The sequence below is a fragment of the Nothobranchius furzeri genome, chromosome 2 (assembly GCF_043380555.1).
Source record: "Nothobranchius furzeri strain GRZ-AD chromosome 2, NfurGRZ-RIMD1, whole genome shotgun sequence".
Taxonomy (NCBI): Eukaryota; Metazoa; Chordata; class Actinopteri; order Cyprinodontiformes; family Nothobranchiidae; genus Nothobranchius; species Nothobranchius furzeri.
The window spans coordinates 6,927,052-6,939,197 of NC_091742.1; the positions used below are offsets into that span (position 1 = coordinate 6,927,052).

The following is a 12,146-nucleotide window of genomic DNA, read 5'->3' on the forward strand; positions in this document are numbered from 1 at the left end:
TAATGAACTGCTTCTTTTCTTCAAGAGACATTGCTGTAAACTTGTCACATTTGTAAATAAAGTGATTTTGCCTGCAGCAGATGCATTCAATTTGCCTTTTATTCTGAGTTGAGGAAAGGTTGGGTTTGGATTTTTTGTTGATCTGTGTTGCAGCTGTGGCCTTTTCATTTGTAGACACATTCGTTGTTGTCATCAGGACACTGGCTTTCTGACGTTTTTGTTCCTTTTCAGGTTTTTCAAATATGTTCTTTAAGGCAAACAAAGAAGAAACTGGATTGCATGCTATTCGTGCTTCTTCTGCCACAAAGTCAGCAAACTCTGTGAAACCTGGATATTCCTTTCCTTCATCTAACAGTTTTGACACATAACGGTTCCAGCGGGTTGTTGCCCAATCAGGAAGTTTCAGTAATAATTTTTGATTCTCCTCACAATCATCCAACACTTTGAGGCCCTGAACATGGGGCATAGCATTCTTACAGGAAACAAGGAAATCACTAAACTCTCTCAGCTTTAGTGACTCTTTTGGTCCGATCTTTGGCCAACTGCTTAGCTTTCCCCGAAAAGCTCTTTGAACTACAAATGGGTGGCCATAACGGTTGTTCAGAGCATCCCAAGCTTGGTTGTAAGCTTCCTCATCACTGCGATAGAATGTCCCTTCTAAAACACCAAGAGCTTCTCCATTAATGTATTTCTTCAAGTAGAAAAGTTTATGGGCTGAATTTGTGCAACTAGTCTCAATAAGAGCCTTGAAGCAAGTGCTCCACTCAGTAAACTTCAATGGGTCTCCTGTAAAGGTAAATGGCTCTGGTATTGGAAGTCTAGTCATTGCTAAAGACTCCTTTAAAGCTTGAACTAGAGATAACTCACTTTCTTTTGACGCTACTCTAGTATCACACTTGGGCACTGGAAGATATTTTGGGATCTTGTTGATTATACCTTCAAAGTTAGGAGGTGCCGTACTCTGGATAGCTTGGGTGTATGGAGGACTGTTAAGAGGTTTGGGAAGCTGACTAACAGAGTAAGGACCTTTTACTTCACTGTTTCTTATTTCAGCATTCAATTTTGATTCCTCTTCAGCATACACATTGTATTCAGCCTCAATAACCTCAAGATCTCTTTGCTTTTCCAACAATTTTAATCTCTCTTGTTGAGCTAATATCTCCTTTCTTTGGGCAGAAATTTCCTTTTCCCTGCTTATTTCAGCTCGTTTAGATGCCAACCGTGCAGCTGCCTCTGCTTTCTTTGCAGATACCTGACTTCCTTGCTTACTATAACTGTTCTGGCTACTTTTTTCAGCCCTAGACACAGTTGAGCCATACATTGACTTAGCATCTTCTCTCTGAAGCAACTGAAGGAGTGAGTCTTTTACAGCAATTGCATCAAACTCCTTATCAACATCTGCATAGCGCCTTTTCAGAAGCAACATCATTTCAGTGGAAACTGAAGAACAGCTATCCATCTTTCTTCTGAAATCTTGAGATGGAGTAGTCAGTGTACGTAAAGCTACATAATCTTGCTGTAGGTCAGATTCACATTTTCCTACTGATTTGATCATTTCAGTTAACTCTGCTTTGAACATTCCTTTTTAAGTTTGGACCTAGAGAGTTGAATCTCTGCTTTAAAGTTTACATATGTTGACATAAACTTTCTTTCTTTACTTGTTATCTCAGACTGTTTAAAGTCACGCATTTTTTCTGTTAGTTTTCTTTGACGCTCTGAGCTTCTCACCTCTGTCTCAGGTTGGGATGATGGCTGAGTCAAACCTATTTTATGTATTTCAAGGTCTGCATAAATTTCACCTAAGCGTATTTCAACTTCCTCTCTTTCTGCATCTTCAACTTCAGTTTCTAATTTCTTTTCTAAATGTAACTTTTCAAATTCTAAAGCTACAAGTACTTCCTCTAAAACACGAGTTTCTTGTACACCCTGCTCCATTGTGAACAATATTTTAAACCAACAGCTAAGAACAATGAAAGAAAACAACATGAGAACACTACTTCAAATTTCAAACTGTAAAATAGTAACAAACCTTTTTTCTTTTTAACAAACTTTCAATAATATCTGTAGCATACACCGTTAATGTCCGTTTTTAAACAACTTTCAATATCTGTAGCATACACCGTTAATGTCCGTTTTTTTTAACAGCATTCAATATCTGTAGCATACACCGTTAATGTCCGTTTTTTAAACAACTTTGAATATCTGTAGCATACACCGTTAATGTCCGTTTTTTAAACAGCATTCAATGTCTGTAGCATACACCGTTAATGTCCGTTTTATTTATTTATTTATTTATTTATTTTTTAACTCATAGAAACAGTCTGACCTGGTTTCGTATGATGTTGAAAGGCTCTGCAAAACTGCTCAATTCCCAAAACGTCGTATCGGTCCTCTTTATTTCATGCGGATTGGGCCGCAGACTGTGGACTGCCGTCTTCAAAGCATGGCATGCAGGGCTCTGGCTGCGTACTTCTTAACAGGACACATTTTTCACTGTAACTGCTCATGAAGGATATTTTGTTTTTTGTGGAATAAAACGCCATGCTCCAACTGATGTTCAACTGGTTCTTTATCTTCTTGTTACCAGCACACACCGTGAAAAACTACGGTGAAATGAACAACAATAAACACAAATATTAATTTTAGAAACATAAACTTATAACTCAGATATTAATGCAATACAGATAAATATACAAACACACCGTGTGTGCCTCTCCACTTAATATTCACAAGCAATTTCAGTCCATGTCCACTTTTCTTTATCCGATGTGAGCTTCTTCTGGTCGCTTCTCCGTGCTTGTGTCAGTTAATCATTCGCTCCGCTCGCGCGCACCTTCCAGTGTCAAATTTCAATCCAGCCAGCAGGTGGCGTCAAATCAACAAAGAAATTAAATTAAATATTTCCACAGTTAAATCAAACAAATGACAATGAATAACCACATTTAACTGCGACAGCTACATAAGGGAACAAATGGTTCAGAGCTATGATTCTGTGTATGTTTGGCAACTGTACTGAAAAGAAATTTAGAATTATTCTTATTCTCCTCAATTAACGTTGAGAAATAAGCAATTCTAGTTTGTCGAAGCGAATTACCTTCTTTTTGAAAGGGGCGACATCATCTAATGCCACACGTAAAGAGCAAGTAACATTATGAACTAAGGCATCAATTTGTGAGGGGCTAGAAATGAAAATATTGCCCTCTGCTACGTTCCTCTGAGATGCTGAGGACAGTAAAGATGGAACAGTTAATTTAAAAGATGCAACAGAGTTGTCAGATAGAGGCCGACTATAGTGAAATTTACTTTCATGTCTCGAGAACTCAGTTATAAAAAATTCAAATGCTATCAGAAAGTGGTCCGAGAGGACTGGATTATGTGGAAAGATCGTTATTTCCTCACACTCAATGCCATAAGTCAGCACAAGGTCTAATATATGATGGCAGGTGTGGGTGGAGCTATGTATTCTTTGAGTAAAACCAACTGAGTCTAAGATATTACTAAAGATTACATTGAGGTTATCATTTTCAATGTCCACATGAATGTTAAAATCCCCCACTATAATGACCTTATCAGTATTTAGAACCAAATGTCACGGTCTGGGGTTTGTTCACACTCTAATTGGTGTTGAGTCTCATCTCTCCTCTGCAGGTTGGCATGCCTGGAAGTGGGGAGGCTGCAGGTAATCTGCTGATTAGCTGGCCAGGGATATTTAAGCTCCTGAGAGACGCCTTCACTTCGCTGGATGATTAACTCGACTTGGGTATTTCTCCTAACAGCCAAACTCAACTTAAGTTTTGATCTTGAGAATTTCTGGATTATGGATTTTTGAGCTCTCTGTGTTTTTTGACTGCCTGTTTTGCCTCCTGCAGATATCTCCTATCAGTTCACCTCGTTGCTGCTACCAACCTGTTTTTTTCACTGTCCACTCGTCTCTCAGCATCCTCCTCTGGTCTTCCCACTCCAGGCTGCCCACCCTCCCTCTCGGATCATCATTACCCTTCATGCTCAGCTCCCTCCTCATTTGGACTCTAAGCTCATCTGCCTCCAGTAAGCCTCCTGCCCTCCCCAGACCGGTCACTCCTCCCTCTCTCACGAGGTCTCACCTCCAATCCGTAAGTTCCATCAGATCCAACATTCAGATTTCCAGGTGCCAGACCTAACTCTTCCTGTTCCTCCAGACTCTCCACACCTGAACCTTGCTTCTCTGCTGAATACTGCTAGACTTCCTAGCAGCTCCTTCTGTTCTCCTTTTACTAATAAATTATTGTTTGCAATCTTCTCTGACTCTGTGGACTAATTCTGTATGTCGTGGGTTATGTATCATACTTGGCTATCCAGTGTCTCAAGTCAAGTCGGCGGCCCCTCCTGCGGTGGCTCCGGCTCCAGTCCAATCAGTGATCCCCTTTCCGGGGATCCTGGCTCCCGCGGTCTCGCCTCCGGGCAAGTCAGCGCCTTCGGCGTCTTCGCTCCAGCCAGTTCCTTTTCAGTCAACTCCCCTCCAGTCGGCGCCTTCACTGCCTCCACTCCAGTCAACTCCTCCACTCCGGCCAGCTCCTCTCCTGTCAACTTTTCCATTCCAGCTGGCACCCATCGCCTCCTGTGCACTAGACGTCAGCGCTGATTGCCTCCTGTGCCCCAGACGCCAGCTGCCCAGACCCCGGCGCTGTCTCCTGTGTCCCAGACGCCGGCCCCCCAGACAGTCTTGGCCTGTGTTGTGTGTCCAATGCTGCCCTTTAGACGGGGGAGATCCTAACTTTGACTCCTCAACTCGCCTACACCGCACGACAGGTACCAGCCCCCTGCGACCCTGTGTGGACAAGCGGGTAAAGAAAATGGGTCATATATATATATATATATATATATATATATATATATATATATATAAATAATTTTTTTTTTATTTTAGGTCAACAAAAACTCATATCAGTTTCAGCATAATTGCAAAGGTCAGATGTCATTTCTTATAGGCTGCTGCAATAAAAGTTTTCATTTATCAGTTAAATCAAATGTTGCTGTTTAGAAAGTTTTTCAATGTTTATTTTTACCGTAGCAATCAGTGAATCTTCAGATATCTGAAATGTTCATTCCATGAGGATGTTTTAATCTTTAATGTTAAATTATACAAGGAACAATAGAATTATAGAAGTCATTCCAGTCAGCCTAATAAAAGTCAGATATATAAGACCCAATTCCTTGCAGTTGTTAATATGGATGCCCTTAATTATAATTTCTACTAGCACCAGCATAGCTTAATTAGCAGTTTTGACTAGAACGAATACAGTTTGTACTAGGATAAATTATTATAATAATTAGGATTTACAGAGAGGTCTGATTAAATGCTAAAATGGCTTGCCAGATGGTTCTCGTCCTGTCAGTTCTACATTAATTCATTTCCTCACCTTTCTGAAATGTTATCCATCTGGTGGCACTACAACATCCTCGCCTGCTTGTTCCTGGTGGGCTGTGGATGGCGCTTAATGCACTATAAATTATTACTGTGTGCTTTTCAGCAAATATTGTTACTGTTATATATTCTCATGCAGTTGTATGTATTTTTACGTGTTCCTCTTCTCTTTTTCTGCAGGTCTAGAAGCAGATTCTTGTACATTTTTCGTTGTTTATTTTTATGACCTTAATGACCCAATGGTTTTTTCAAATGTAGTGCAGACATTTAACTTGAAGAGGACGCTCCACAGAGTTTCATGCAGTAGCTCAGATGGTAGAGCGGGTTGCCTCAAGATAGGAGGGTCATGGGTTCGATTCCAGCTCCCACCAGAGGTATTCTGCTGTTGTGTCCTTGGGCAAGACACTTCACCCAACTTGCCTGTGTTGGTGGTGGTCAGAGGAGCCGACGGCGCCAAATGGCAGACTCGCCTCTGTCAGACCACACCAGGGCAGCTGTGGCTATATAGTAGCTTACCATCACTGGCAGTGTGTGAATGTAAGAGTTCACGAAAGCGTCTTTGAGTGTCCTAATAAAGCGCTATATAAGTTTGATTATTATTATATTTATATTTTAAATAAGATGCACAAAATGTCAAAATAATGGCTAAATGTTTTTACAGCACTATTAGATTTTGTTTATAATGTTCATCAGCTAAAAAGCTTATTTGGCTTCAAGCAACCTTCACAGTTTGGAGGCTCACGCTGGTGAGGAGACACCATTAGTTCTAGTAACACCTGGGCTCCCGAGGCCTATTCTGACAGGATGGACGTTACGGGACCCTTAAGGATTCCAGATGGATGATTGGAGGATTATTTAGGAGGATTGAAATGAACAAACTGATTTCAGTGGTGAAGGGTTAAATGTATTGACTCGGCATTAATATTGTAGAAATGCAAAATAACTACACTTTACCATCTATATAAACATGTACTGGGTTCAGTTTTTTATTTTGTTAAGGACTTTTGTCATAAATCATTACAGAAAATCCAAATCCTCTCCTCCAGAGAGTGAAGAACTGTGTTTCGCATACGTCACTCCAGCACGTAAAACAAGGTAGCTGCTGATGCTAGTATTTTGAATCACTGTTATTTGTTTACTTTCATGCTCCTAATTATTATGTAAAATTGCATTTACAGCTGCTGCAAAAGGTCTGAGCCATGTGTCCGTGTCCTACATGCATTTTTAAATAACAGGTCTGATCTAAAATAATAACCTACATCTATAAATCCATCTAGAACTGCATCGCTACTTCTGGAGTCTAGACGAGTCCCGTTAGCATGACTGCAGCAACACTGCTAACTGTGTTCGCTCTGGTAAGGAAAGAACAAGTCCTTTGGGAAAGCTATGACACACACACACACACACACACACACACACACAATCTAAAAGATGATCTCTATATTTCAACATTAGAACCTCCATGCCATCCTGGATTAGTGCAAACAACAAATTGAGCAAAGGAGTTACTCCAGCATCAGGAAGATTTATTCTGGTAATTTGTCGGTTGAATATTTTCTAGCGTCATATCAATAAATACACACAGCAGTAAAACTGTAAATTACTGAACTATATTGGGACACATAATGAAGCTAAGACCAGCTCAAAACTTGTCAGCTTAGATTTTGGTTCTGAAGATAAACAGAATCCTCCTCTATGTCCAAATCGGGTCGCAGGTCTTCTGAGTCAAACGGTCTAAAACATGTCTGCACCTCTGGTAGTGATATCCAGCTGGCGGGGTCGGAGTTCGGTTGAACTTCTCCAGTAATCCAATATCCGTTCTCGTCACCGTAACCCTGAGAAAAAACAAATCTGACCGACTAGTAGAGGCTTCAGAAGCTACATCTGATTGATGACACATTGTTCTCTGCTATAATGCTAACGCAGAAACAGCGGTCAGGTGTTGTTTACTACAGCTGTTTCAGAAGAGCTCCATATGAAACGTCACCAGCTGCCCAGGGCTTAGACCGGAAGTTAGTTTCTGTTTTTCCCATGCCAGTAAAAAAACATCAGATTTTCTTACAATTCCAGCCATCAAAATACATAATAATGGAGTGTGTTTTCATCTAAGGTTTTAAAGGAGACATAACATGAAAAACCCACTTTTTTTATCCGTTAACACAGTGTGTTTCACATTTTAAGTGTCTTAAGTGAGCAAAAAGGCTTATATTATTCACTGGAGTTGCTATTTAGATATTTAATAATTAAGTTTTGGGCATATTTGTCCACCCGTTCAGTTTTTCAAATTATCTATTACATCAGTAATTTATTTCGTCAGGATAACTACCAAATATGGTAATGGCCCTCGGCTAAACACAGAGCCAATCCGCCATTTTTTCATCTCGCTAAGATTTTTTGTAGTCCTATTGGAAAAATGCAGAATGTCTGGTTATTTTAGCCACACACAGCTCAAAACTGTTCCTCGTTTTAAGGAAGGGTGGTGTGGCAGTATTTAAACCCAGGAACTGATGACACTACTGCTAAAAAAAAACAAAAGAAAAAGTAGTGTGTGTGTGTGTTTGTGTGTGTGTGTGTGTGTGTTTGTGTGTGCGCGCGCGTGGTTCGTTCGTGTCTCCTGGCTAGTAAGTACCGAGGGCTTCATCTATCTAAAAGGAGTCATTTCCATCTGAATGTGACAGCACCGGGACACAGCAGCAGAGCGGTAAGCTTCATATCACTCTAAAATGTCGACAAACTTTACTTTAGATTTACGGGCATTAGCAGCACTAAAGCGTTAGCATCCGGCTTGCTATCGCTAGCACAGTATGCTAGTAAAGTAGCACCCAGATTAATGTGGATTTGGCTGATTTTCGTGGAATAAAACGTGATTTCTGATCAACGCCTTCTTTTACACCAGATGTACATCCACTGATTGTAGCAGCAGAGAGCCTGGGTGTTATTTTACGTGAGTGTGATGTAATCTTAGCATCCAGTAAATAAAGTCCCATATCAGCTAAAATGCAGCGTGACAAAGTCATTAAAGTGCGTCAACACAGTGGATTTAATGGAGTTTTAAAGAACAATCTCTGAGTGAAGTGAGGTTAGTTTTTTGTCTCACTGCAGATATAAAAACTAACTCTGCATCAGTCAGACGCAGCAAAGCTCACCGTCTGTATGAGCGTGAGCATCGGAAAGCTGATCAAATCAGCTGTAAAATAATTAAAACAAAAGTAAAAATGTTCCTTTGCTTTTTAGAGTCCACATCCAGAAGACTGGAGCCGTGTTTCACTGACAGGCTGTCAGACTAACGCCCTGATGAGCTCAGCTGGGACAAACTGGTCTGATGTTTAGGTAAGTGAAGATCTGCTTCTCCAAGTCCTTGAGATGCTAGTAAAAATAATTTAGCCAGCTTGCTAATGTTACTTTTCTTCTCCTCTAAGGAACACAGAATGCTCAGATGTTGAAGCTTCACTTCACCTACTGAGGAAGGAGACCCACCAGTAAAGAGACGGTCTGGACCAGACCAAAGTGAGTGATGACACACCTCAGCCACCCTCATCATTAAGAACACCTCACCCCCTGAATCACTCCGTCTGATGACAGCAGAGTGATTTATTTGATGTTTTACTTGTTTAGTCTGTTTAGAAATTATTGAATTACATTATTTTCTGTAATCGACCATCTGATCTGGATGTGTGCAGAATAACTTTCCCCAAATTCAGCAGCAGCTGGCCTGTAAAAACAGCTGCAGCATGTAGTAAGTCTGTCTGCACTGCTCTCTAATGAGCTTCCTTTCATAAGGAATCATTTGTATAATTTTATTGTCACTATTTTATTACATTTGTAAGAATATGAAGTCACTGCAGCAACACAAACGTGACTATAAACATGAAAGCTAAAGAAACAACTTTCCTAAAGCTGCTTGTAAACAAAATATGTCATTAATGTTATTGTCTATCATTGCAGAATATGGCGATGACATCATGGAACTGGTCTTTGGAAAAGTTTTCCCTGAACCAACTCCGTTTCTAGATGAGGTAGAGAAGATCTGCATCTCACCAACTCTCTGGTCTCAGTATTCAGACAACGGAGGTCTCCCACTGTTATCCAGGACCAGTTTGAAGCCCACATACTTCCCCTCCCTCATCATCAGGAAACATCAATCCGTATCCTGAGGACAACAGAAGACGGCAGGAGGACAGGAACTCTGAGACCTAGATACCACAGCACCGGGACACAAAGCACCTGTGTGCACAACGCCTGTTTAACTACTAAAACCTGTTTATTATATAGTTCTACTTATTTGCTGTGAGGTTAATACTTAGAAAATTAGTATTTTAATGTAAACAATAACAAAATCACTGATTGTATGTTTTCTTTTAGATGTAATGGTCCAAACTCCGCCTTGTAGACATTTATTGCATCCTGTAGGTAAATACACAGAACAGGCTCAGATCCAGGATGACCCAGCGTGCTCTTCTTCCATTCTGGCTGTTAGGGATTGTATCAATAACTCAATGCCTACTGATGTTTCCACCTAACGGTATTTATTTAGAATGCAGGTAAGATTTAACTATATTTGTTAGCAAAGCAGACTGATCTTGGGAATTTCACTGCAGCACTGATGTCCACCTCTCTGTACACATTAGAGAGAATTACCACTTTACAGCTAAACACATTTAATAAAGATATAGGCTACGCATTGCAGACAATAAAAACAAAGTTCTAAGCATTAGAATTATAATCACATTAAAGAACATTTGGAGGAATGTGCTTTATTTTTGACTAGAATCTCAAATCTTTAAATTAAAATGTAACTGCTTTTTATCCATGTTCAGCCACTAAGACACCCAATATTAAATAAGACTACTTATAAAATTATTTATAATTATATGTATGTATATATATATAGATAGAGATCTTAATAAAATATATTTTAATGAGCTGTATCATTTTTTAAAACATTTTTTATAGAAATAAATAAGCAAGCAGCATTCCTTGTGTGTGTGCGCGTGCGCATGCCTGCTCACTTGTCCCTCCGTCGGCCGTGACGGGTGTGTGTGAGTGACTACAGACAAATGCATGAGAGAGTTAGCAGCCTTGAAACAGCTTGATTAACTACTCTCCCCACATGTTTTAAAAATGCTAATATGCTATGCTAAATCTGCTATTCTAAATAATGATTTCTCTATAGAACTACAAAGTCCGGCTGGGGGAGGAGAGTACAGGTCTGCACTGTGGAGGGGGGCGGAGTTTACAGCTCCTCCTCCAGTTTAAAGAGACAGTACCCAAAAAACGGCTCATTCTCAGGACTCTCCTCAGAACAGGGGTAGATGAGGGTCTGTAGAGCAACAATAATGAGGAAATCAGACCAAAGAACTGCAGTTCCACTGTATTTAGACCCCCAACTGAAGGATTTAGATGTAAAAAGGAATAACTTAAAAGCATGTTATGTCTCCTTTAATACACATTTACACATGCTGTTCAAACGAATTTTGCCTCTGGCTGATATTGTTAAATGAGTGAGTGAACCCACTACCAAGGATGAGCTCTGCTAACTTTAAAAATCAGCTGCTCTAAATAATCATGAAGGTCAGAGAGGAGCTGACAAAAATGTAACTAAGTAACTTTTACTTTGAGTACATTTTATTTACCATACTTTTTACTTTTACTTGAGTAAAAATTCAGGCAAGTACTTTTACTTGTACTTGAGTAAAAAATTATCAAAGTACTGGTACTCGTACTTAAGTAGGACATTTTAGTACTCTTTCCACCTCTGGAAAACATATAGAGACACAGACTTTTCACCATAGTTAGTAAAAGGGCCCCAGTAACACATGACTAAAACTTGCTAAAGTGACAGAAAAAATCTTCATGAAATCTCATTTTTCATTTCTCTCAGGTCATTTTCAGCTGTGGATTCAGTCAATTGGATTTGAACATGGACATCTGAAGTGGACATTGTAGTCCCTGCATTGTTGACCAAATGACTGATCTGCAAATGAAGCCTAAAATGGTATTGAAGCTGAAAGATAGAGTACTCAGTTAGTTCATATTATAGTTTTAAAGCAATCAAAATGTTTGTTAGGACGTTTTAAAATGAGTTTTTTTGAATAATTGTTACAATAATAAACTAAAAACAGAGTCAAGGACATTTGATTTTCTAACCTATAAACTAATATTCTGGATATTCCAAGGAGACTTACGCATAGAAATACTGCCCTGTGCTTCCAGCTGGGATGTTTCCGATGACAGTGACAGCCTGAATGTCCGAAGGACTGGGACAAATCTGTCCAGGGTATGCCATCCTCAGGTCCTTCAGATCCTCCCAGTCACCTGATCCACCTGGATTGTCCTGATCGTGCCAACTGGTCCAGCACAGTTTCTCAATGATGGGAATCAGGTGTTGGTGGCACTTCAGGAGCAAAGGACATTTATTATAAAAACACGTCTTAAATATGCGACTAATATTTACTTGTATGATTAAGTTAAATTGTCTTACGCCCGATACTTGGTTTCATACAGGCTAGAAAAAAACAAAACAATAATACCAGTTAGTGGTTTTCTTAGTTTGTGAACTATTGTAATATTTTGAAAACTGTCTGAACTCACCAAGCAGCAATGCTGCAAGAACAGTGAGACTCATCTGTAAAAAAAAAGACGTATTTGTTTAAAAAGTAATATTTTTAAAGTGAAGTTGTGCAATGTCCAAAGTTCTCTTGACTGTCTTTTCCTTTTATCTAAAACACAACAAATAACATCT

General features: G+C 39.6%; 2 long non-coding RNA genes across 2 annotated transcripts in view; both read left to right on the forward strand.

Moving 5' to 3' along the window:
• Positions 1-12,146, forward strand: part of LOC139062506 (uncharacterized) — a 265,098-nt gene that overhangs the window by 168,336 nt on the left and 84,616 nt on the right. The window lies entirely within an intron of this gene.
• LOC139066320 (uncharacterized) lies at positions 7,999-10,121 on the forward strand. Its single transcript, XR_011519235.1, has 3 exons — positions 7,999-8,105; positions 8,639-8,911; positions 9,350-10,121. It is a non-coding gene; the product is annotated as an uncharacterized lncRNA (long non-coding RNA).